The sequence below is a fragment of the Macrobrachium nipponense genome, chromosome 15 (assembly GCF_015104395.2).
Source record: "Macrobrachium nipponense isolate FS-2020 chromosome 15, ASM1510439v2, whole genome shotgun sequence".
NCBI lineage: Eukaryota > Metazoa > Arthropoda > Malacostraca > Decapoda > Palaemonidae > Macrobrachium > Macrobrachium nipponense.
This window is the reverse complement of record NC_087208.1, coordinates 59,187,028-59,213,859: the sequence shown is the minus strand read 5'-3', so window position 1 is coordinate 59,213,859 and position 26,832 is coordinate 59,187,028. Positions and strand designations below refer to the sequence as shown.

Below are 26,832 nucleotides of genomic sequence, written 5' to 3'. Positions count from 1 at the left end.
AAGGACAGATTTTTCTCTTCCACCTGTCTCCTGAGGGGAGGCTGGGTGGGCCATTCAATCGTATATATCTGCCAGGTAAGTATGTATGAAACTTTATTGTACAATAACAATATCATTTTCATACATTCAAACTTCCCTGTCAGATATATACTTAGCTGATTGGCACCTTTGGCGGTGGGTAAGAGACAGCTAATTACTGATTAGACAGGTAAACAACGTACGTTGTAGGTAATAGATAAATAAAACCTTGGTTCCTATGTGTTTAGACGAAGGGTTGACTTCCTAGCTATTGCTAGTAGTCTGCTTCGTCTCAAGAGCCTCAGCGAGGATGTGACCTATGGCTAAGAGTTCTTGTAGATCTGTCAATGGGGGTCTTTATCCACTTACTCGACAGAATCTAATGGTCATTTGTCAATGGGTCTTATCCACTTACATGACAATACACCTATGCCTAGGGGCATAATTAAGGAGCACAACACCGATCCCGATCACCTGATCCTAACACGAGGGTTTGTGCTTAGTTTGAAAAGAGCTATCCCCAAACTCCTTTCAAACAAACCAAAAAAAAAAAAACACTATGTTAACATAAAAATTAACTCACTTAGTTAAGGATCAGTGTCGGCTCCCTATCCCAGCAACGTATCCGTAGACACGTAAAACCAAGAGAGAAGGATCTCTCGTAGGTCAACTTGATCTCCTTCGTGCAAAGGGAAGTCAACACAGAGTTGCATCTCCCTTAAGTTACAGCTAATATGTCCTTCACGACATATTGTTATGTAACGAACAAGACTTCATAAAAGCTCGCACTTCAAGCGCTTTTAATTCTCAGCTGTTTGAAGGAATCATCAAGTCATTCATGAAGTGCTTTTAGCGATCACACTTATTTCAAAGAAGGACACCAGGGCTTCCTTTGAAATGGATCTTTTTCTGGATGAAGCCTAGAGCCATGGCTTGCGCCTGGGTGGGGTGGCGCCTAGAGTCTGGTTGGAGCCTCGAGCCTGGCTGGAGCCTCGAGCCTGGCTGGCGCCTCGCGCCTGCCTGACACTTTGTTGGCTGCTTGCTCCTGGAAGGTGCTTTTTGCCTGACTCATGGCTGGCACCTCGCGCCTGGAAGTAGCTTCGCACCTGGCTCCAGACTGGCACTATTTGGCGTCTGGCCCCTGGCTGACTCCTCTCCACTTGCTGGAGCTTCGAGCTTGGTAGAGTCCCGAGGATGTCTGGCGATGCCCACATCAGACACTCTTATCTGTCTGACTTGTTCGCCTCCAGCGCATCTTTCTCTTCATCAGACAATGACAGTGTTCCTTGAAACTGTCTGCCTCTGGCGTTTTTTACGCCTGTTTTGGCATTTGGCGCCTGGTTGGCGCTACATTGTCCGAAAGTCCTGAAACTCCACAATGGTTTATCAGGAGATTGGAGAAGGGTGGAAGAAATTCTTCCACTTTGAGCTTCTGGCCTCTCCGGCAAGGGAAGGTGATTGTAGTAAACTACATCCATTAGACGATAGGACATCTAACAGTACGAGAGATAAGAGTCTTCCTCCGAGGAGGATCCTTCTTGAATCCTTCCGTTGCTAACGAGATCTCTTCTTACTTGCTGATGAAGTTCCTCGTTGCAGAATCTTCCCTATCCTTGTCCGAAGGAAGGGAAGGGGCTTGGAAGTCGAAGGAGACTCAGAGCTGAAATTGGGAGGACTCCTGATTTCTAGCTCTTTACTGTATCTCTCTGAATACCTTCTGGGAAGCATTTCGAACCCTCATCGCATCCCAAAGACTTTGTAGGCAAAAACGTTTAAACCATCTCTTCTTATGTAGGTGAAAACGTAAGTACCCTCCCTGGGCAACGAAACTTCTATCTGAAATCGTTGAGTCAGGAATAGAGGGATTTAGTTCTCTTGCCAGACATACTATGCTGGCAAGAACCCATTGCCGAGTCTCCATTAAATCTGATGCGAGATTCCAATGCACAAAAAATTCACCTGTCTTCTTGGTAGTTAAGGGCCAAGAGAAAACAAAGAATTCCCTCATAAAATTTCTCAAAGAAGTTTGATGAGGAGCAGTTCCATCTTGTCGGAACACGGAATCTGAAGCCACAAAAGATCCCATTCGAAGTACATGATATCCTACTCTTGTCGTATTGAGGTATCGTATCAGATCCCGAAGATCTTAATCCTCTGCTATCTCTAATTCTCCTTGTATAGACAGAGTATAGCCTTTTACTGTGCTCTTTGATAGCAGATATATATAAAGTTGATTCTTCCCTCTGAAAAGGAAGAAAAAACCTATATGTGGTTCACAGAGGTATCGAAGAGGACAGTTTCCTCTTCCATCAAACACGATCTGCAGCAATTCTATGTCCTGGCTATGACTATTGTCATTCACCTTTAAAAATCCTCTCAATCATGTCCACTTCTGGTCAGTCTGCACGAAGACTGACTCAGAGTGGAGAGGTTGTTAAGGTCCATTTGTAATAGATGCTTATAGAATATTCAGACTGTCTTGGAAAAGACTTCCAAAAACATGCTGTGAGAAGACGTGACCTCTGAATCCAACCTCTAAGGCCAAAATGAGGCCTAAAGTATTATCCTCTCTTTCTTTGACGCCCTTTATCTTAAATTCTGTAAAGCATTTATATTTAGGGAAAAAAAAAAACTAAAGTTTATTCCCCTTTCTATAAAATAAAGATGGTGTATATTGCTACTTCTCTTGGTTCAAGGAAAAGGAAGCAGTCTACAGGAAGCCTGTTCGTCTTCTACCTTGCTAAGAGATCTATGAAGAAGACTTTCCGTAGGTTCTCACAACTCTTTGCAATAAATGTTAGACATATGATAACAGTATTATCGTTGATTGAGAAGGTTCTCACGGACATGCAAAATCTTGCATCGAACCTCTTTTTCCAAATAGGTTCTCTTTGTTAACGCGAACAGGAGCGAAAAAAGAGATTCTCAATGCTCTTTGCGATATGAGAGAGTCGTGGAATTGGCCTAAGTGATTAAATGGGTAACGAAATCAGGAACGAATCTTGCCGTTACCGAGCGTGCTGTCTGAGAGGCTACTGGACTCTTATGTTATACTCGCTAAAACGAGAAAATATCTTGGCTGGTGCTCTTGGCTCATTGCGCCAGGTTGGCGCTTCAGACCGGCGCTTTCTTCTAATACTCTTTATGTTATGTGCCAGAACATCTGTGCCTTTATGGTACCCGACATCCTTACACATGTTAATTCCGTTCTTAGTAGGAAAAAACTCTTATATACGTAGTATATTCTATTCAGGGAAACCATTTCTGCCACGAAGAGAATGTTTCCCATTCCACTCATCCATCTTCTCTTGAGCAATATCTGATTCTAAAAAGGTTGTGTGCGTTTCTCGAAAGACTTGACCATACCGTAGTCTTAAAGTGAATTCTCTACTACATCCATCTTCTCACTAAGCATGTATTCTAATAAGCCATGCTTTCGTAAGCATGAGAGCATTATATAATATAATGTTCTGCTGTGTTAGAATCCTTTAATAATGTTCCCTACGGTAAACAGCATTGAAAGGTTATAATATCTTTCTTATGAAAGCTTCTTAGCAAAAGGCAGACAATATTTTATTTATTTATGTTAGCTTAACTATCCCCTCCATTCGAGACTAAGTCCATGATTGTAGGGGGAATATACGGTTAACCATTCGATCCCGTTGGATGAGAGAGATGCAACCGACTGCTAATGACCGAGACCTGGATGGTACTGTATTGGCCTTACGCTTACAATGACAGCCCGGCCGTCTCGCTCGCTGCCTGGCTGCATTCATCGTGAGTTGCCAGTTACTTCATTTAATGAAGGAATATAATAAAATTATTCCCGAGCCTAAGGAAGCTCTCAATAATGCCAATTTAAGCCAAACAACCTTTGTTAAATACCGAAGCTGAGTCGGTATTGTCGTAACAAACTTTTTAAGCGAAGTCCTTACAGGAAAATCCTGTAAGGATATAGATAATTTCGTAGCGAACCACAAAGGCAACTATGGTATGCGTATATGACTTGTCATTCAGCAGTCGTATGCAGCAAGTCTTCCTTCTACATTCTTTCCTCTCCGATGCGGAGAGAGAATGGAAATTTTGCCCCCTCCGTTCTTTTCGTCAATAAACACGAATTAGCATTAGTCGAAAGAGATCGCAATGAAAACTCTCGGATCGAAGAGAATCCCTCAAATTTTTATTCTCTTGGAGATAAGGCCGTATTCTACGCCTCTATTATCTGGAAGAGCCTCTAATCAATGAATGAGAGCTCGTACGAACCTTGTTCAATTTGCAAACGATTGCCACTCTTTCTGTAAATGGTTGGTTGCATTATTTTAGAAGGAGGAAGATTTTTAATATCGTCTTATTAGTAATGAACTAATTTTTTCAATAAAAAGGTCGCTAAGGTCTTATAAACTGAGAGACCTGCTCCCTTATTGGCTTCCAATTCCGATCTATCTTCCATTTCCTGTCCATCAAGTTGGGAGAAGAATGAGCAACCGGAGGAGAGCGCCTCCTTCCGTAAGGTGAAGGGCTTTTAGCAGTACCGATTCTAACCTGACAAGGGCTAAGGCCGCCTGTGCGACATCTTGAGTCCCCGCCAGGAAAAAAAAACCGATCTTGCTCTTGCCATTACTTGCATTAAGACTATCCTGAGAAGGGCGACGGCCGCCTGTGCAACAACTCCCGTCCTTATCAGGAGAAATCCTCGAATGTCTTTCACCTTACGAAGAATCAGGATCTAACTCCATATACGATGAAGATCCTGGTTTATAGCTTCAGGCGCTTAGCGCCTCATCTCAGGCGCTTTGCTCCTCGTTTCAGGCGCTTCAGGCTTTCAGGCGCTTTGCGCCTCATCTGAGGCGCTTCAGAAGCCTTGCGCATCTTTTCAGGCGCTCCAGGCGCTTTGCACCTCATTTCAGGCGCCTCAGGCGCTTTTAGCCTTGTTTCAGGCTCTTCAAGCGCTCCAGGCGCTTTTCGCCTCGTTTCAGGCGCTTCAGGCACTCCGAGCCTGTTTTCAGGAGCTTCAGGCGATTTGCGACTCCTTTGAGGAGCCTCCGACGCTTTTTTCGCCTCTCTTCAGGCTCTTCAGGCGCTTTGCGCCTCGATTCAGGCTCTTTAGGCGCTTTGAGCCTCATTTCAGGCTCTTTAGGCGCTTTGAGCCTTATTTCAGGCTCTTTAGGCGCTTTGCGCCTCTTCAGGCGCCTCGAGCCTTGTTTCAGGCGTTTCAGGCGCTTCATGTCCGAGGAGCTAGAAGCTTAAAAATTATATATGTATGTTTAATCATTAACCGAGATCCATAATTCATTCGATCAACATATATTCTTTAATATCTAATTCGTTCTTCTCAGAATAGATATATTTTCATATAAATGTACCGATGAGGAATTTGTTGAAATAACTCTTTCAAACCCCATGGGATAGAGCCTCCGTCTATTTGTACGGGGGACGAAAACAGGATAGGGCAATGCCTCTACCGCAACTGTTATCGAAAGATATCTCTCTGAGGTTCCGATATCTACGACGAGATTATCTTGCATCTTCATTGAATCTACGCCGTTGAAACTTTCTTCTCCTTATCCGTCAACACGATAATAATAAGGGGAACACATTACATTAGGACGCCTTTCCAATGGCGAACTTGGCAGTCTGGGACGTTCTACAGAACCTGCCGAGGGGACGCCTGATCGGTGGGGATTCTCTGAAACCCCCCTGCGGTTGTCGACATTCCTTCTCCTCTGGGCTTGTGAGCTTGGAAGAGGTCTAGACCTGGGAGCGAGACAGAGCCGATCAGACGCACCCTCCATTGCAATGGGGGAACACTATATTCACTTCTTACCTTTTAAAAGCTTGCATTTGAGCTATCCATTTATCTTCAATTTGCATATATAAATTTGTAGTTTCTGAGGAGTAAGAAGGTGATGAGGATGCAACAACTACTAGTACTGCTAATACTCTAATTGCTCGTTAGCACAAACGCTATTAAAGCTTATAAAGTAAGCGTATTTAGTTATATGCTTTTCTGACTTCCTAAAGTAGGAAATTAGAGTTTAATATTTCCTTAATAAAGTTGTAACCTTTATTACATGTAATAATGAATAAATATTAATAATTCTCTTTATGGCAAACTATGTGAGTGTCTACCGATGATTTCGGTAGTTTCACTTAGTATTTTCTTCGAAATTTCAAAGCGAAATTCATTAAAAAGTTAATAAAAGCGTATGCCGAACCAAAGACCCAGTAGTACTTCCCTGCAAAAGACAGCCCAGAAGATCGATGGCGATGAAACACGAAAATCAAATCAGGAGGAACCGTAAACGTATGTTTACAGTCCAAACGATAGAGAAAAATCTGTCCTTAGAAGGTAATAGTTCCTATTCCTGCCACCCAGCGGCAGGCCGGTAGATCACCTGACCTACCTACCTGTAGCGTGTGCCGCGAAATTCGAATTTCTATCGGGGACGACGGAGTCTATAGCTAAGTATATATCTGACAGGGAAGTTGAATGTATGAAAATGGTAAGTGTAGTAACCTGATACTTGGCAATTTGGGTTAACAAATATTAATGGTGTCCAGACACAGATCTTTGACTATTTCGTGCACCAAGTATTAATGGTATCCAGACCCAGATACTCTTGCCCACTTCGTCACATTATGTATACGCTTACCACATCAATCGTCCGACCAGACAGTGTGAGTTCGAGTCCTATCCTCAACCTGAAGGACGAGGAAATTAGGAATGGAGAGACAAGGCGTGGAAGGGGAAGAGCCAGTCACTCTCGCGCATCCTTCTTACCTCTACATCTGCACTCCATGGACGAAATGCAACTTGACATGTCGAGGAGCTGGGTTAGCAAACATCTTGCAAGCATCCACCAATGGTCCAGGGAAATGAGGCTCCAAGGACCTGTGGGCAGTCCCGGAGGGAAAGAAGGATATGGTCGTGATGACCTATCCATCTTCCTGTCCGACATATTCTTCGGAGTGATGTCCAGTACCCATACTGGTCTATCCGTCTACAGCGAAGTGTCTCGCGGTCTCGTATCCCACTGCAGCGAAGTCTCTCGCGGTCTTTTACCCCACTGCGGTGAAGTCTCTTTGTCTCAACGGTGGATAGGACACCGACACTCCATGATGGGTGTCGATGGTTATGGGTACCGGAACACGCTAGTAGGACGAAGTAATGATTGATCTGGAACAACCGATACTAAGTCCACAGCGTAGCTCGAGACGGTCTTGCACGCTTCGACAGCTGCCGACTGACTGCATTCAGTTGTGTGAGGCGAGCTGTCCAAGCATCCGAGGCGTAGTCACGTGACCCTCGCCTTTTGAAGGGTTATGCCGAGAGACCATACAAATCGTCTATCTGTTGCCACCGATGCCAGAATGCGAGATGATGATTCTCTCAAGGCATGTGCCCAACAGGCGAAAGTCAATTGCCTTCTAGAGACCGAGGTCCCTGATGGCAAGACAGAAGTTCTCATAGTAGTTGAATCTCAGCTAAGGAGAAACAACACTGTGCCGTTGAAGACGAAGGTGGTAGGTGAATGCAGACCTAAGTCTTCACAGCCGAATCGAGAGAAGTAACTCTCAAGATTCTGAACTTAAAAAAGTCCCGGCAATGACACCAACCCGCGAAGACAGTTTAATCCCTGTCAAAAACATTAAACCGCTACTTCATTGCTGTTCAGTGAGAAGTCGGAGTTGCAATGAAAGCGAAACGCTTTTCAGTAATGAAAACACAGGGATGTACTGCCTGAAGAACTGCTTCTCATGGGCTGAATCATCATCTTCTTCTTCCCAGGTTATCCAGGGAAGACATCTATATACTTGGAAGTAGAGCTGGCAGGGCGGGGAACAGGCGATGTCTTCCGTTATACATCTACGATTCGGGTGAACAATGAACAATTGCACACCTACGAATACGAGATATATTTAGAAGACAAACTCAGATGTCTGGAGAAATCATTCTGCATTATCGCAGCAGCAGGTGCGATGCAGCGGGAGACTAGGCTACAGACTTCTGTTACCGTGCGGTAAACAGAAAGATGATAGCGAGCCTATTGAGATATCTCTGTCTGAAAATTCTCGCAATGTCCAAGGCGATGCAGTAGAGATGGTCATTCACGTATGCGAGAATTCCAGCCAACCAGAGACCTAAGTGTGTGATTACCAGGCAGAGATTCGGTTCAGTAGGCAATCATTGTAGAGGAGAGAGAAATAATCTGACCGTGCTATCTTGGAAAGCCAGCTGGTACTGCCGCAGCCCAATACACCGCTAGCTCTCGCTCACTCGTCATCCTGAGTTGCCAGGTTATCCATTCCAAGAAGGAATACGTTCGGCTAGAACCATCGAGCTCAAAAAAATACGCTCGAGTATTTGCATTTAATCGAAACGGATTTTGGTGAATGCAAACGCAGAGGTGTTGTTGTTGAAACAATACCATAAGTATCTCAAAATCGAAACTGGTAACTCCTGGGAGGTTTGCAGGGCAGTCTCGAGTTGCAGTTCAATTAAGAAGATACTATTCGTCTTGGTCACAATCCGTAGAGTTAACTATGGTATGTGCCTACACCTCGGACAATTCAACTGATAACAGAAGCATGTCGCGAGGGCAATATACGTAGTATATTTGTAGGTTCCTGTACATAGACCTCCATCCTAAATTCTCTTCCATTCGAGGAACAAGAATAAGGACTGGAAGCCGACACCCTTCACTCTAATGAAGAGAGTGAAGGAGAAGTTTTCCCTTTAGAAAGACTTCTATGGTGATAACAGGATACTGAAGATGATAGTTCAAGCTAAACTGGATGTTCCCACCCGTTCTTCTCTATCCCGGGGTTGGCCGCCTACTGAGGCGACGGACCGTCAGGTCCATCCAGGCTGAGCCCTTCCCGAGATATTCTTCCTTCAGCAGCAGTGCTTTTCTCGAACGCTAGAAATTCCAGGAATTCGAGCACTCAGCGAGATTCCTGATCATCGTAGTAACAATTATCCGGGATTCTCGTCTCGTCCACTCTGGACCGTGGTTTCGCCCAAGTGTTTGCAGATCGTAGAAGACCAGAACACTCGGAGAGTGCTAGAAATTCCAAAGAACTCTAAGCACTCAGCGAAACCCCCACCGAATTCGTCAGACGATCATCGTGTGATGGTCCCGCCGATTCCCGTAGCAATCGAGGATGGGGCAAGATCCTTCCTCAACGACGGGGACTTAAATCCGGTAGGACCCGAAGGTCCCCCCAGGAACGCAGTCCCCAACGTGGAATCCTACGGAGAACACTTTGCAGGATCCCTCCCCTTCCCTTTGCAGCCATAGGGAGAGAGGGAATGGGGAGGAAGATTGGATACTCGCTCGCCTTCCCAGCGGAACTAGCAGTCGGAGAACCGAGTACGAGCAGCCATCACCGTGCAGTGATGGCCACTCAGAGTCTAGGAAAACGTTACCATCTGGAGAAAACGTTTTCCCGAGGAGGGTTACGAACTCGTACTGTAGGCTAAACTTCTGCCGCCACCGTGACCATCATCTGGGTGGGGCTGAGCGAGCACCTGACAGGAAAGAGCTGATACTGTCCTCCAATGCTTCCCCGTCCTCATTGAGGTCGAAACCTCTGAAGAGGACCGAAGGGGGAGCCCCACCCTGGTCTCTGAGTGCGTTGTCCAGATGGACCGCCACGTGAACGGCGGTGATGGTCCCTCTGAGAGTCTGGGAAGCGTCATTCGTCCTCGCCAGCCCCCCACGTTCCTCCTCCAACCACTTGAGCGAGGATCTGTTGGTCCCAAGACCGAACCAGGACCGTGGCCGGACCGTAAGAAGTACATTCCTCACAGTCACTCCTGTTCGCCTCGTTCCTCCCGGTGTAGCCTGAGGAGGTTGAAGGGATAGGTGAGGGAGACCTGATGCTCCTACCCTGCCTAATAGCAGAACCAGTAGGCTGGGAGGACTGCAGGCGATCACCAACCCACGGTGGCAATCGAGCTGCAGGTCTGGACCAGCAGCTTCATGCGGAGAAACGCTGGACCAAGGAATGGAGCGTCGGTCTCTTATATCAGGGGAGCTGTTACGAGAGCTCCTCCCCTGCCTACTAGCAGAACCGGTAGGCTGGGAGGACTGTGGGCGATCATCAACCACGGTGACGATTGAGCTGCCGGTCTAGACCAGTGGTCTTCTTGCGGAGAAGCGCTGGACCAAGAACGGAGCGTCAAGTCTCTTTAGGAGAGCTGCTGGCGATCGGGCTGCACTGGTTGAGCAGCTAGACCGAGAGCAGTGGTGACGGTCCCGAGCGTCAGAAGAGCTGCTGCTGGTTCCCCTATCCGTCCGGTCCCGGTGGGAGTGGTGGTCAGGGGACCAGCAGAGTCCGCTGTTGCAGTGAGAACTTAAGGAGTGCGCCCCTTGCGATCACTCCTGATCGCCTCGCTCTTCCTGGTGTAGCCCGAGGAAGTTGAAGGGATAGGAGAGGTAGGCCTGACAATCCCCCCTCGCCCACCGGCAGAACTGGCGTCCTGGGGGGGGGGGGGGGGGGGGGGGGGGGGGGGGGGGGGGGGGTGGGGGGGGGGGGGGGGGGTGGGGGGGGGTGTAGGGGGGGGGGGGGGGGGGGGGGGCTGCAGACACTCGCCAACCCGCGGTGGCGACCGATCTGCAGGCCTGGTCGAGCAGCTCTCTCAGGGAGAGCGGCTGGACCGAGAACCACGGCAACGGTCCCGAGCGTCAGAAGAGCTGCTGCTGGTCCCCCTCTCCGCCCGGTCCCGGTGGGAGCGGCGGTCAGGGGACCGGCAGAGTCCGCTTTCGCGGTGGGAGCGAGGCCTGTCCTCAAGGCACGTCACGCCGCTTGGACCAGCCGAGGCTGGTCCAGGCGACCGAGGGGACCGCTTCCTCACCTCAGCCCGCGGCTGGTCTGGGATCGTCGCGTCAACCCTGGGTACCGGCGACTCGCCACGAGAGCGATCGCTGGCCTGGTGGGAGTCACCTGAGCGACTCCCACCAGTCTTCCGCTCTGTGCCTGGATCCTGGCGCCAAGCGAACTCGATTGCCTGGGTCTTGGCTGCACGGTCACCCGCAGGTGACCGTACACTCGGTACCTCTCGCGAACGAGAGTCCGAGACGGTACCTGGCCTCGAGGCGGAACCTCTGGAGCCAGGAGAGGAGGTACTGGTGTTAGCTGGTACAACACCGGTACCCCTCCGGTCCCTGTCATCTTCTTCCTTGCGGAAGGAGAGAGGGGCCCCGTACCCAAAGGAACAGGAGTACCAGTGGAAGCCCCAACTGTCCCACTGGAGTGGGACAGACCCTTAGAGGTCTCTGAGCGAGACTTCTTAGGGAGGGAGGAGGCTACCTTCTTATTCTTCGGCTGGGGGGCCTCAGAAGTCAAAGGGGAAGAGGCGGCAGAAGACGACAGCGGCGACACCTTCCTATTCTTCCTAGACTTCCTCTTCGCTAGTTCCTCAGGACAACCGACAGGTCCTCCATTCACGATGGAGTTGGGGCAGTTGCCGAAGCAACACGGCCCAACTGCACCTGTCCGGAGGGACCTGCGAGAGTAGCAGTGGAGAGAACGCTTCCTCAAGGATGGCTACGAAACTCCTACCTGGCAGGAGAAGCGTCTGCCATCCCGAGACTGGTCAAGGATTAATTAAAAGAGGGCTGGATGGCCTGCCTCCACCCGTCTCTGCGTGCACGGACCCGCGGGAACGTCACGTCAACCCTGGCCACCGGACGATCGCTGCGAGAGCAATCGCCGGTCTGGCAAGAGTCACCTGAGCAACTCCTACCATCTTCCGTTCCATGCCTGGGTCCTGACACAGGGAGCGAACTCCACAGTCTGGACCCTGACTGCACGGTCACGCGTAGGTGACCATATACTCGGTAATGCTTGCAAGCGGGCGGCCGAGACGGTTCCGGGAGAGGAGATACCAGCGGTGGCCGGTACCTCCATGGTCCCCCTCTGCTTCCTCCCCGAGGAAGGAGAGACGGGCCCCGTTCCCGAAAAAACGGGAGGACCAGCGGAAGACCCATCTGTCTCATTGGAGCGAGACATAACCTTAGAAGTCCCGTGACGAGACTTCTTAGTGGGGGGGAGACCACCTTCTCTTACGGCAAAGCCTAAAAGTTGAAGGGAGGGAGGCATGAAGATATGAAAATCTCGAAGAGGAGAATGACTACACTTGACGAGCTCTCTTCCTCTTCAGTTTCTCCTTCTGCCAGACTTCTAACATCAGGAGTAGAACCTCACAGGGCAGCACGACAGCTTCGTCCAGTGACATAACTCCCGGGTAGTAGTGGTAATGAAAATTATTATCAGCAGGGGACAGTACACAAACTCGAGGACGGGTACGCAACATGCTACGAGTCATAGGTACAATACCAAGGTTAGGATAACCAACACGAAGAGCATCCAACCAATACTGCTGAAAACACAATCACCACTAGTCTGTGAAATAAGGAAAAAAATATTAAAGTAATGAGGATACTCCTCACACATCCAAGGGCGCCGCCCTCCGAAGTGAGAGGAGATCCCCCAACATCAGCACCGCATGCCCATCCTTCTACCTTCTTCCGATAGCAAGTGAAAGGAAGAAGAAGAGAAATTGCCATAACAACAAAACACGGACAAACCTTTGAAGTTCCCTTGGTAATTCCCAAGCGTAAGCGTAATTTCCGGATGAATACGTGTCCCGTTACAGGATCAATATCACTTACGTTAAATACATGTCTCATCTTCATGATAAATACATATCTCGTCCTCATGCAGGTCTGAGCCAGTGTTAAAGGGCGAAAGAATGTAAATATGTTGGCATACCTTAGCCGCCGGCTCTCTTAACACAAGTAGAGGGGCAGTTACAAAGGCTATCACAAAAAGTGGGTTTGTATATTAATTGAAAAACCAAGGACAAACCTTTGTTTACTATTAATATCAAACACCATATGAGGCCACCACTCGAACAACCGTCTATCTGCACAAAACAGAAATCGGAGAAAAACGCGATTGAAATTTTGCAATGCTTACGTTATCATATTTCCGTAAATATTATGCTATGACATCATTCTTTTTTTCAAAATGAAGCTAAAAAGCACGCTCTTTACAAGTATGTGTGTAAATATTATCTGTCTATCCAAACTGTACCTCAAACAACACTATAACTGGAAAAAACCGAAGTTTGTCAACATTGGAATGCGTATATAAGTGATAATTATGAATGGTATGATGTCATTTTTTTCTAGATTTTATTTTAGCCTAGATTTTAGAAACTTGAATAATTAAAAACTAGTATAATTATATAATGATGGGAAGAAGAAATATAAAAATTAAAAAACTTTATTTTATAAGAATGGTGTTCTGTAAAATTATTCAGTTATGTAGCTCTCCTTATGACACGTCTTTGGTCATCATTCATATAGGCCTAGTGGTGCAATCACATAACTACTATACCTAAAAAAATGTGTTAAAGCATACTATAGCCCTAAAAGCATGGTAGGATGTAAGATTTACTAGCACCATTTTTTTCTTTTTTTGTATTAGCTACACATAATTATGCATAAAAAAGAGCATGACTAACTTTTTGTCCCCATTTAACACATCTGACTATCCAATATTGGGTACAGTAATGATAGGCTAATAGATTTTAAAATCCAGTCAGGTATACTGTTTGGAAGGTATTTTCACTGGTTTTTTACCATAAAAAGACCGAGAAGTAATTACGTGTGCACTCACATTATTCTTTTCACACTGAGTACTACATTCTACTGCGTTGTTTTTCATTTCATTCGATTCCTTATGCTTTTTACCCATAGTTGATGATCGCAATAACTGTTATTTTTGTCAGAAACAATGCTTAATGAAAATTATAAGGTAAAAACCTAGGAACACGAGAACTTGACAGCCAAACCAAGTGCCCTTTAAATATGACGTCATACCAAATCAAAGAACCTCATTGGTGGACGCTTGCAGATAAAGTTTTGTTCGACAGAACATTATCCGGGCTCCTTTTCCTTCAAATAACCGCTTATCTGCAAATTTTGCAGATATACTGTCGTTCGATTCATTTTCATCCCAGGCTCTTTCACTCGAATAACAACTTACAAATATTGCGCATTTATAATTCTAGTTACTCTCAGTCTCTCTAGATTATGAACGTGAAAAACATATTTTTTTTTACAATTTTCTAAACACTAGTATATAAAAGAAGAGTTGCTGGATTCGAAAGTATGTATAACTCAAAATCCGAAAATTTGCAGATAGACGGTTGTTCGAGTGGCGGCCTCATATATGCATAATATTTAAATAGAAAAAATAAACCAAAAGAATCCCACCGGGAAAAAAGATTAACAACCAGTCAGCCAGAGCTCACAAACACACACACATCTTCCTCGGAAGACGGCCGAAAGTAAAGAGGAGTGTTTACATACGGGCAGGCTAGCCTGCCCCACGGTAGTTACTGCCTAACCACCTTGTTCAAGATTCAACAGCCATAATTCCAGCTACGCCGAAAGTATATTCCTATTGTTAAAGGACCGAAAAGTTTGTATTACGTATCGGAACAATTGCATTTTTCCTAACTATAAAAACCTGAGGTCCTTTAACAATAGGAAGGTACTTAGTGGTAGCTGAACCGGTCGTAAGCTTTGAACAAGGGGGTTCGGTAGTTAACTACTTGTCCGGCAGTTGGCGGTCAGCTCGACTGCGAGGAGAGGAGTCACTTTGCTTTAGGCCCAGGAAACGCAGTGAGGGGTGGCATGAAATAGGACTATATGTAAAGGACCTCAGGTTTGTATAGTTAGGAAAAATACAATTTCCGACAAATTGTTATTTGTTCCGATACGTATACAAACCCTCAGTCCTTTAAAAATAGGAAGACTCACTTCTTGGTGGGTGGAATCTGAGTCTTATGAACAGACTGGTGTTCGTCCTACCTTGGTTCGCTCCCTGGTCGTAAGAGCAGAGGGAGAGATCCTAGCCTCTGCCCAGCTGATCGGGGTGTGCACCGCAGGATCAGCAGTCAGACTTCTGGACCAAATTTATAGAGGGAGGAGCGTACCTCTTATAAATAGCAAAAGGCGAAGAACTAGTTCCTACATCAAGAGCCAAAATGAAGTCATGGGTTTGTCTCTTGTTGGCTTCCACTCTCCCCCCCTTGTTGGGGAGTGGTGGATAAACACTCCTATCCCTACTGAAAGGGATAGGATGGAGCTCAGTTGTGTAGCTTACCTGCATTGGCCTCCTGTTCAGCGTAGTGACAACTGCGGCCTTCTGCCCACAGGTAGAGGAGAAGAACGAAGGAGGAAGAGAAGCCAGTCACACTCTCTTTCACTCGTCCATTCATGCAGTCACACGATGCGATGCTGTTCTGTCCGCTCGGGTGCTGGGTAGACTATACAACTTGTTGAGCAGCCACCACGGGTCCCAAGGAAAAAGTGTCTAAGGACCTGTGGGTAATATCCCAAAGGTAGAATGAAGTGAAGGTGGTCTGGTTGGCCCAAACCCCTGCCTTCAGAACCTGCGCCAGGAAGAAGTTCTTGCGGAACGGAACACAAGGGTTGGACCAATACCTCTGACTTTGTTGGCTCTCAGACAAAGGGTACAGGTGTTGTCACTACCATCCGTGTCGTACGCCCTCCTGATCACCTCATGCAGCCAGAAAGAAAGTGTTCTTGGAAACTTCTTTCTTGGTAACCAGGGTGCAAACGAAGAGGTGTCGACACTCAGGCCTGAGTCGCCAAGATCTCTTCAGATGGCACCATAGCGCCCTCACAGGACAAAGCAGCATCTCATCCGCATCATTATCGATGAAATCCTTCAGGGAGGGGATCGTGAAAGACTCGAACCGGTCGTCAGGGACTGAAGGATTCTCGTGAAAGACTCGAACCGGTCATCAGGGACCGAAGGATTCTCGTGAAAGACTCGAACCGGTTGTCAGAACGAAATCGAGCTTCACGGATCCCCATCCTCTGCAATGCTTGACGTCAAAGGAAAGACCATGAAGTTCCCCTACTCTCTTCGTTGATGCCAGGGCCAGCAAGAAGAGGGTCTTGAGGGTCAGATCCATGTCTGATGACTCTCGGAGTGGCTCGAAAGGTCTGTGAGTCAAACTACTAAGAACGAGAGTCACATCCTACCCCGGGGGCCTAAGTTCCCTGGGTGGGCAAGACCTCTCGTAGCTCTTAATCAGGAGGGAGATCTCGAAAGAAGAGGAGATATCCACACCTCGCAGTTTAAGGACTAGGGCCAGGGCAGCTCTATATCCTTTAACTGCGGAGACGGAGAGGAGCTTCTCTCAGCGAAGGAAGACGAGGAAATCCGCTACCTGCTAAACAGTGGCTCAGAGAGGAGAGAGACCCCGTCCACAACACCAACCACAGAAGACGGACCACTTCCCCTGGTACACAGCTGCAGAGGACTGTCTGAGGTATCCAGCCATCTCTGTTACTGCGCTGCAAGAAAAGCCTCTCGCTCCCAAGAGATGGTGGATAACAGCCAGCCGTGAAGACACAGGGACTCGACGGACCGGTGGTACCGTTCTACGTGTGGCTGGCACAGGAGGTTGTGCCAGAAGGGAATCTCTCTCGGCACTTCAGCAAGCAGAGCCAGCAAGTCTGGGTACCCAATGGCGCGCCACCAGGATCATCCGAAGGTTCGCGGTGATCAGCGCCCTGCTGATCACTTTGCGAATCAGACAGAACGGGGGAAAGGCGTAAACGAAGAAGTTGTCCCACGGATGTTGAAGAGCGTCCTCTGCAGCTGCCCATGGGTCTGGCACAACTGAGTAGAAAACCTGGAGTTTTCTGTTGTGCCAGGTGGCGAACAGATCTATGACTGGACGCCCCCACAGGTTGAAGACCTTTCCGCCACATCTGGATGAAGGGACCATTCAAGTCCCTATCACCTGATCCTGACGTGCTGAGCTTGTCGGCTACCACATTCCTCTTTCCTGGAATGTAGTGGGCTGACAGCTCTACTGAGTGTGCCACAGCCCACTCGTGCACCTGCAACGTCAACTGGTGCAGCGGGAGGGACACTAGGCCCCCCTGCTTGTTGACGTACGCCACTACCGTGGTGTTGTCGCTCATCAACACCACCAAGTGTCCCACCAGACAGTCCCGGAAACTCTTGGATTGAGCGAGGAACGCTGCCTTGAGCTCCAGGACGTTGATGTGAAGGTGCTTGTCGCGATGGTCCCACACGCCTGCAGTCAGCAACTCCTCCAGGTGCGCGCCCCATCCCTCGGTCAATGCGTCTGAGAACAGCAACATCTCGGGAGGAGGAGGAGGAGGAGGGAGGGGAGGAGGATGGAGGAGGAGGAGGTAGGAGTGCGAAGAGGCACTCCTCTTATTGGGTTACCTGCCTCACCTCCTCCGTGAAGGACACGGGGAAGAAGGGAGGGTCCCTTGCCTGTGATCAATACTCCTTTAGTCTCCACTGAAGAGACCGCAGGTGAAGACGCCCCGTGAGGGACTAGCTTCTCGAGAGACGAAAGGTGACCGATCACGACCTGCTACTGCTGAGCTGGTTGCTCCTGTAGAGACAGGAACTGTCTTGCAGCCTCCCTGAACCTGCTGGTTCCGCAAATCTGCGGGGAAGACTTGCCCTGCTACCGTGTCGATCAGCATGCCTAGGTACTTCATCCTCTGCTTGGGCTCGAGGTACGACTTCTCGTAATTCACTACGATCCCCAGATCGCCGCAGAATTCGAGGAGTCAATCTCTGTCCTGTAGCAACTGCGAGCGGGAGCTCGCCAGGACTAAACAATCGTCGAGATACCTCAGAAGGCGAATCCTTACCAAGTGGGCCCAAGCCGACACCAGCGTGAAGACTCGCGTGAACACCTGTGGGGCGGTTGAGAGACCGAAACAAAGTGCCCAGAAATGGTACACCGTCCTGTCGAGGATGAAGCGGAAGTACTTCCTGGAGGATTGATGGATGGGTATCTGGAAATATGCGTCCTTCAGATCCACCGAAAGCATGAAGTCGTTCTCCCTGATGGAATCGAGCACTGAACGTGCTGTTTCCATCGTGAACTGAGTCTGGCGAACGAATCGGTTCAAGGGAGAGAGATCTATCACAGGGCGCCAGCCCCCCTGAGGACTTCACCAGGAAAAGTCGACTGTAGAAGCCCGGCAATTGATCCCATATGATCTCCACAGCACGTTTGCTCAGCATGCCTTTTACTTCCTGCCGAAGCGTCACGTCCTTGGTCGAGACAGGAACGTAGGTTTGCAGATGGAGCGGGTTGGAGGTGAGGGGTGGCCAAGACTTGAAGGGTAGTAAATATCCCTCCCGAAGGACGATCACTATCTAGGTCTCCGTACCGTAGCGCTGCCATGTTGCCTAATGGCTCGCCAGGCACCCCCCTACTTCCGGCAACAGGTGAGGGGGAACGCCGTCCCTAGCATTTCCTTCGTCTCTTCGACTCTTCTTCCCAGATCCTCCTCGAGAGAAGGACTCGGAGGAGGGCTGGATGCGATCACTTCTTACAGCAGAAGTCGAAGGCAGAGTCTTTCCTCTCGGCTTCGACGAGGCAATCGTCTTGGCCGCAGAGGAAGCGCTAGCTAACCTCTTGGGCTTAGCCGCAGTCGTCCGAGGTTGCCCAGCCACCTTGGAGACTGCCTGGTGGACAAGATGGTCACTGTCGTCGGTGCGCCGCTGTTCCACCACAGCGTCCACCATCTCTCTGGGGAAGAGAGAGGAGGAACTCCGCACCGGTCCGTTGCGAAGACCCAGGGTCCGCCTCACGCCCAGCCACCTGGTCACTCGGATGAGAAACAGCGTCTCTACGCCACAGAACCAGGTTGGCCCACAGGTTAGCCGTCTGGTGGGCCAGGTAGGAGATGGCCCTACCTTCAGACTGGCAGTCTCACAAAAGCCGGGTCCCCTTCAGGAGTGATGTTCCCAAAGGAGGCTGCGGCTTTCGACACTGTGATGGACCACAGATCGATCCAGGAGACTGCTTGGAATGCTGCCATTGCGGTAGATTCCAAGGCAAGTGCCTCTTGCTGCGAGAACCAGAATTTCTCCGACAGGAGCAGGTGCAGAGGGTCATCTGAAGGCACGTAGAAGCGCCTCTGTAGCGGTAGCGGTAGAGGTGGAGGAAGGAGCTTGGAAGACCTACCAGACCTAGCAAACCCTCCTGTCCGGAGACGAGAGCGTCCACTTGGCTCAGTACGCTGTCAGCCAAGGCCGATCGCGGCAGACCCACCGTCGTCCTGGGTTCCTTCTTAGGTCCCCAGAACGACTCCAAGCCCGATGTGGGCTCGGAGGGTGGGAGCAGCGATTCTTACCCGAGGTCGTTGTGCTGAAGAATCAGCGCAATAACCTCCGCGAACGACCTCTGGATCTCAGGAGTGACTGCATCCTGCGGAGACGGACCGTCAAGCCCGTCCAGCGAGAATGCCTCCCGAGACCCTCCTCCTTTCACAGGAGGAACCACAACAGACCCCTCCTGGTCTCCTCCTGCCACTTGTGCATATGATCTGGTCAGTCCTAGGACCGTGCCAGGTTCGTAGGGAGTAGTGGCGGGATCGCAAGGAGCGTGTCCCTCGCGATCACTCATGATCGCCTCGCTCTTTCCTGTGAAGCCCGAGGAAGTTGAAGGGATCGGAAAGGAAGACCTGACGCTCCCCCTGCGCCCACCGACAGAACCGGTGTGCTGAGGGGGTTGCAGGCGATCACCAACCCGCGGTGGCGACTGAGCTGCAGGCCTGGTCGAGCAGCTGGACCAAGAACAGCGGCGACAGTCCCGAGCGTCAGAAGAGCTGCTGCTGGTCCCCCTCTCCGCCCGGTCCCAGTAGGAGTGAAGGTCAGGGGACCTGAAGAGTCCGTTGTCGCAGTGGGAGCGAGGCCTGTCCTCACAGCGCATCACACCGCTTGGACCAGCCGAGGCTGGTTCAGGCGACCGAGGGGACCGCTTCCTCCCCTCAGCCTGTGAGTGGTCTGGGACCGTCGCGTCAACCCTGGGTACCAGCGTATCACCGCGAGAGCGATCGCTGGTCTGGTGGGAGTCACCTGAGCGACCCTCTCCAGTCTTCCGCTCCATGCCTGGATCTTGGGGCCGAGCGGACTCGGTTGCCTGGGTCTTGGTAACACTCGCGAACGAGAGGCCGAGACGGTACCTGGCGCCGAGGCAAAACCAATAGTGCCAGGCGAGGAGGTACCTGTGTTAGCCGGCGCTCCTCCGGTCCCCGTCTTCTTCTCCCTTACGGAAGGAGAAACGGGACCTGTTCCCGAAGGAACAGGAGGACCGGCGGAAGTCCCAACCATCCCACCGGATTGGGACAGACCCTAAGAAGTCTCAGAGAGAAGTTGAAGGGGAAGCGGCGGCAGACGACGACGACGACGAAGAAGACGATGACGACACCTTCCTCTTCTTCTTCGTCAGCTTCCTCAACACCACCGTCAGGTCTTCCATCCAGGACAGAGCCAGGGCAGTTGCCAAAGCAACAGGGCCCGACTGCACCTGTCTGGAAGGACCTGGGGTGGGAGCAGCAACACCATGGGCAGGAACGACGGCGGCAGGAACTGGTACCGGAACTGGAGCAGCAGCATACTCGGGAACAGGAGGCGGGGCAGGAACCAGCGGCATCCTCTGCTCAGGGGGCAGGTCCAGGGGAGAGCTCTTGGGACACTGGAAGTCCGGGGCTGTAGCAGGAGCGGCAAAACCAGGTGGCTGCGTCACAGCGGGCATCGAAACCTCCGGCAGCAGTGTCTGCGCAGCAGTTGTAGGGGTCACCATGGCTACGTGCTGGGTGTACACCAGGTGCGGCGGAGCAGCGTAGCCAGGCGTGGACACCGTCGTGGTAGTCGTGGTGGTCGGGCCGTGCGTTACCGGCATGGCCCCTCTCGCCAGGTGACTCAGCAGCCCCTGGACCGTCGGTGTCCCTCGCAGCCCCAGCAAGTAACAGGCCATCCGAGATCGTCCCCCCGTGGCAGCAGGTCTGAGGAAGGGAAAAGTCGTGAGTTAGTGGGGGGGTCCCCTTGCCCGGGTGGGGGGGCCCAGTTCCCCACCCTGAGCGAACGGAGGACCCCGAGTACAACTGGAGTCGGGGGTATTTAGCCCCTTCTCCACACTCGACTGATCGAGAGAGAAGGAGTGAGAAACCTCCCCAACCCCCGAAAGGGGAAAGAGCCATACGAGGGAGCTGAGATGGAGGGAGAAAAGAAGAAGACGTGTCCGTAACCAAGGGCATAGCTGGAGAACCCTCCGACGACTCCTTCCTCCCCCCAAAACACACACACATCACATGTCTCGGTGCGAGAGCATTCCCGCCCTCTACGCCAAGTACAAAACTCATGAGGATCAACCACCTCAACAGATGATCGAAAGGCCCCACACTTACGGCCCTCCACACCAGGGCACAATCTGCAGCTGATGGGGGGGCGAGGGGGTCTCTCCGGCTCTTGGGATTCCATTTCGAATCACAATAATCACTGTATGATATACAAAAACACACACGTACTTACATGTATCCTTGCATAAATACACACAGTAACAGAGAAAGAAAAAAGCCTTCACGCAGTGAAGCAAACAAAGCATACAACAAGAAGCGGGCAGAGAGGCAAGCAACACGTCCATCCACCTATGCGGCCGGAAGCAAAGTGACTCCTCTCCTCGCAGTCGAGCTGACCGCCAACTGCCGGACAAGTAGTTAACTACCGAACCCCCTTGTTCGAAGCTTACGACCGGTTCACAGCTGCCGCTGAGTACCTTCCTATTATTAAAGGACCAAGGGTTTGTATACGTATCGGAACAATTAATATTTTTACTCTCATTTGTGATGTCAGTCTACTTGGTTTCCAATTCTTATTCATCTTGACAATCATTTGATATTCCCACTTTAATCTTTCACTAAATTCCAACTCATGAGAATCTGCACTGATTACCACCTGGACATCACTGTCCCTACAAAAATGCACCTGAAAGATTCGCTCTCATTAATCCTTTTTCCATCTACTATTATTTACCTCTTCATGTAGGAAGCCTAATATTAAGTAGACTAACTTTGTTAGTCTTGTGATTTTTTTTGCTAATTAAAACTACATCAGCAACATACTTCATGTCTGTCAAATTTATATTGTTAAAGGCAGTTCCCACTTACTGGTGGCATTGGTTAAGTGTTCCAGTGTTTGGCTAGCAATGTTGTTAACAAGATTTTTGGCAAAAGTAAGCAATTTTTGGAACAGTCAGCAATTTATCAGTGTCTGTAAACAGTTTATCGGCATCGGTAAGTAGTTTATTTCCCGATAACTGCTTAACGACCATTAAACAGTTCATCAGGGTTTACGGCATCATAAATGCCATTCATTACCATAATTATTGTGATGTTCTGGTTAATGGTAATTTTCAGTTATCGTCACTCGGCCAGGAATGGAACCCCTGCCATTAACTGGGGACTGTCTATTTCAATCTAAAACCCTTCATCTCCAACCACATTTTTCATTAAAAATGCATGAGAAGGGAAAGCGGTATAGGTGACATATCCTTCCTCTGTACCACTCACCAATTTACAGCTAAGTCACTTGACAATACTCTTACATTTAATTTGCATTAATTTCTTCAGGGATAATTTCAATTAATCTTATATATTTAATCATAATACCAGCGTGAGAAGAGACCTCAAGTACAACTGGTCTGTAGGTAGTGTCAAATACCTTCTCATAATCAACAAAAGCAATGTAAAGGGGATTTGTAAATTGCAAACACTGCTGCACAATACATATTCACACACACATATTCCACCAGTGCAACTATGGCTTTTTCTAAAACTAACTTAACCATCTTTTAAGCATTTTGAAAGCTTCTTTCACCAGAATATTTAGAGCAGGCAAACTGGACAATAATAAGTCAATCCAATATAACAGTACAAACATCACTGTGTTCCACTGCTCCTTAAAACATTTTCTCGTTTGTATCAAGGAAAAAAACCTTTAGAACCACAACTAGAATAAAATGATATTGTTATGATACAATAAAGTTTGTTTATACTTGCCTGGCAGATATATATAGCTGTATTCTCCGAAGTCCGACAAACTTTCAAAACTTACGACACACGTAGTGGGAGTCAGGTGGTTAGTACCCATTCCCGCCGCTGGGAGGCGGGTATCAGGAACCATTCCCATTTTCTATTCAGATTTTCTATTCCCACTGTCTCCTGAGGGAAGGTGGGTGGGCACTTTGATTATATATATCTGCCAGGTAAGTATGAACAAACTTTATTGTATCATAATATCATTTTGTTCATGAAGCTTACCTGTCAGATATATATACTATAGCTGAATCCCACCTTTGGGGGTGGGGAGAGACAGAATAGGATTTTAGGAAACATATACATGCAGGTAGTGTGAAGCGAACACCGAGTTGCTACGCCAAAAGGTGGCACTCAAAATGTTACTGAGTGCCATGTTCTTTTGGAAGGCTACCGAGGTAGAGATAGCCCTCACTTCGTGAGCGTTCACTTTAAACTGCTTCATGTCACTGTCACTACAAGATGAATGTGCTTCCTTGATGGTGTCCCTCAAGAAGAATGCCAGAGCATTCTTAGACATTGGCAGGTCTCGTCTCTTGACCAAACACCACAAGTTACCAGAAGGACCTTTAAATTCCTTCGTTCTCCGCAAGTAGAATTTGAGAGCCCTGACAGGGCACAGGACTCTCTCTGGCTCCCGACCAATGATTTCGGCCATACCCTTAATTTCAAAAGTCTTGGGCCAAGGGTTGGACGGATTCTCGTTCTTTACCAAAAACGTCGGGCTCAAAGAACAAACGGCATTATGCTCCTTAAAACCAACGTGCTTACTCATGGCTTGAATTTCGCTAACTCTCTTCGCCGTTGCCAGTGGTTGCCAGTGGAGTTAGGAAAACAGCCTTTCTAGTCACGTCTCTTAGTGACGCAGAGTGAAGCGGTTCGAAACGGCTGGACATGAGGAACTTTAGAACCACGTCCAAGTTCCATGACGGCACTTTAGGTTGAGGTACCTTCGTGGTCTCGAATGACCTTAAGAGATCGTGAAGGTCTCTGTCATTAGCCAAGTCCAGGCCTCTGTGTTGAAAGACTACAGACAGCACACTTCTGTAGCCTTTTATTGTCGGGACTGCCAGCTTCAAGTCCTTCCTCAGGTAAAGGACGAAGTCAGCGATCTGGTTCACAGAGGTCGTGGTGGAGGAAATGCCCTTCTTATTGCACCAACTCCTGAAAGCGGCCCACTTCGATTGGTACACTGCAAGAGAGGAAGCTCTCCTTGCATTGGCAATAGCTCTTGCTACAGGTCTTGAAAAACCTCTCGCCCTGGCCAGCTTTTGGATAGTCTGAACGCAGTCAGACTCAGAGCGGGGAGGTTTTTGTGGTACCTCTCAAAGTGGGGCTGTCTGAGTAGATCTATCCTTGACGGAAGCGTCCTCGGGAAGTCTACTACGAAGGACATGACCTCTGTGAACCAGTCTTCCGCAGGCCAGAAAGGGGCGACTAGCATCATCCTCGTCCCCTCTGAAGCTGCAAACTTTCTTAGAACTTCCCCTAGGATCTTGAACGGGGGAAAGGCGTAAAGGTCTAGCCCTGTCCAGTCCCAGAGAAGGGCATCTATCGCCACTGCTCCTGGGTCCAGAACCGGGGAGCAGTAAAGTGGAAGCCTCTTCGTCCTCGACGTCGCGAAGATGTCCACAAGAGGACGTCCCCACAAACTCCACAGCTCCTGGCATACATCTTGATGAAAGGTCCATTCAGTCGGCAGCAGTTGACCTTGCCGACTGAGGTGTCTGCATGGACGTTCTCGACGCCTGCGACAAACCTCGTAAGGATCGTGACGTCCCGTGCTTTCGCCCACAAGATCTCCTTCGCTAGAGTGAACAGGGACCGAGATTGTGTTCCTCCCTGCTTCTTGATGTAGGCCAGAGCTGTGGTTTTGTCCGAGTTGATTTGCACTATCCGACGAGAGACTTTGTCTTGGAAGAACTGGAGCGCTAGATGAATGGCTGCCAGCTCCTTGAGGTTTATGTGCCAAGACACCTGTTCCCCTCTCCAGGTGCCTGACACTTCTTCCCCCCCCTAGTGTTCTTCCCCACCCCGATGTAGATGCGTCGGAGAACAACACTAGGTCGGGGTTCTGAAGCTTGAGGGAAAATCCCTCCGACAGCTTCAAAGGATTGAACCACCACCTTAGGTGACCTTTTACCTCTTCCGAGATCTTCAAGATCAAATCTTGATTGTCCTTGTCTTTCCAGTTGTCTGACAGGAAAAACTGAAAAACTGAAGAGGTCTGAGGTGCAGTCTCCCTAGGGAAACAAACTGAATCCATCTGAATCCCCAGATACACGATGGACTGGGTTGGGGTCAGATGTGACTTTTCGAAATTCACCAGAAGTCCCAGGGACTTCGCTAACGTCAAAGTAGTGTGCAGGTCCTCCAGACACCGGGCTTCTGAAGAGGCTCGAATGAGCCAGTCGTCTAGGTAAAGAGAGATCCTGACGTTTGACAGATGAAGCCACCTCGCCACTTTCTTCATTAAAAAGGTGAAGACCATCGGGGCCGTGCTCAACCCAAAGCAAAGAGCCCTGAATTGGAATACCTTCCCCTTCAGGGCAAACCGCAGGTACTTCATCGACTGGGGATGGATCGAGACGTGAAAATAGGCACCCTGAAGATCTAATGACACCCTCCAATTGCCCAGTCTTAAGGCCCCAAGAACTGACTGAGGCGTCTCCATCTTGAACCTGTGTTTCTCCACAAAGAGGTTTAGACTGCTTACGTCTAACACCAGTCGCCACCCTCCCGACTGCTTCGGCACCAGGAACAATCTGTTGTAAAAGCCCGGGGATTCTAGGTCCAAGACCTGTTCTAACTCTCTCTTTTCGAGCATCTGCTCAAGCAGATTGTAAAGAATCTGTTGTTTCTCCCGACGGTAAGAGGGCGACAGATCCCTGGGTGTCGTGCACAGCGTGGGCGGTTTCAGGAAAGGGATCTTGTAACCTTTCTCGATGATGCTGAGCGACCAGCTGTCCGTATCTCTCTCTCTCCAGGCTTCCGCAAATAAACGAAGCCTGGCTCCTACCAGTGACTGAAGGACTGCGTACTCATTTCTTGCCCCTGGGTTTCGAAGGGGCTCTGCCTCTGGGCCAAGGCCTCCTCCGAGGAGACGGTCTCAAGGAAGATCCACCTTGAAAGGGTTTCTGCTTCTTTGAAGCTTGAACTCCCGAAGACGTCGAAGGGACAGCAGGACGTCGAGAAGATTGAGCAAGCAGGTCCTGTGTCGCTTTCTCTTGCAAGCTGACGGCAAGATCTTTGACCATAGCCTGGGGAAAGAGATGGTTCGAAAGATGGGCAAACAACAATTCCGCCTATGCGAGGGAGAAACCGACGTCGCCGTAAAGGGTTTACAGACAGCACTCTCTTTTTCAGAAGTCCTGTGCAAAAAATGCCGAGCAGCTCCTCCGAACCATCCCTTACGGCCCTATGTCATACATTCCATGAACGCTGGGACACTCCCCCAGGCTAAATCGAGTCTGGACTACGTGACTGGGTATCCATACACCCCAACACCATTCCCAAGAAGTTTTAAACACTTCTAAAGTACGAAGAGGCCTTTAAATGGTGGTCTAATTTCCGAGTTTTTTTCCATTTCACTTTCGCTGATGAGAGAAGCAACCTCCGCGATGCAATCCACCAGGCTGGCCAAGTCCCCCTGAAGCAAAGAGGAAACTCTCGTCCGACGTCCTCTCCTAGTCTCGTACCGCATACCTGCCTTGCCGCTAGTCTTGACGGCAGTAGGGCAAAAGAGGTCTTTCCCTTGAGGTTTTCCGTGACTACACTCCAATTCGTGGACCTTCCGAAAAGCTCTCTTTGTCGAAAGAGA

At 49.3% G+C, this 26,832-nt stretch overlaps 1 protein-coding gene across 1 annotated transcript in view; it reads right to left on the bottom strand.

Moving 5' to 3' along the window:
- Positions 1–26,832, bottom strand: part of LOC135194991 (dedicator of cytokinesis protein 4-like) — a 180,019-nt gene that overhangs the window by 149,308 nt on the left and 3,879 nt on the right. The gene's annotated exons all lie outside the window — the stretch shown is intronic.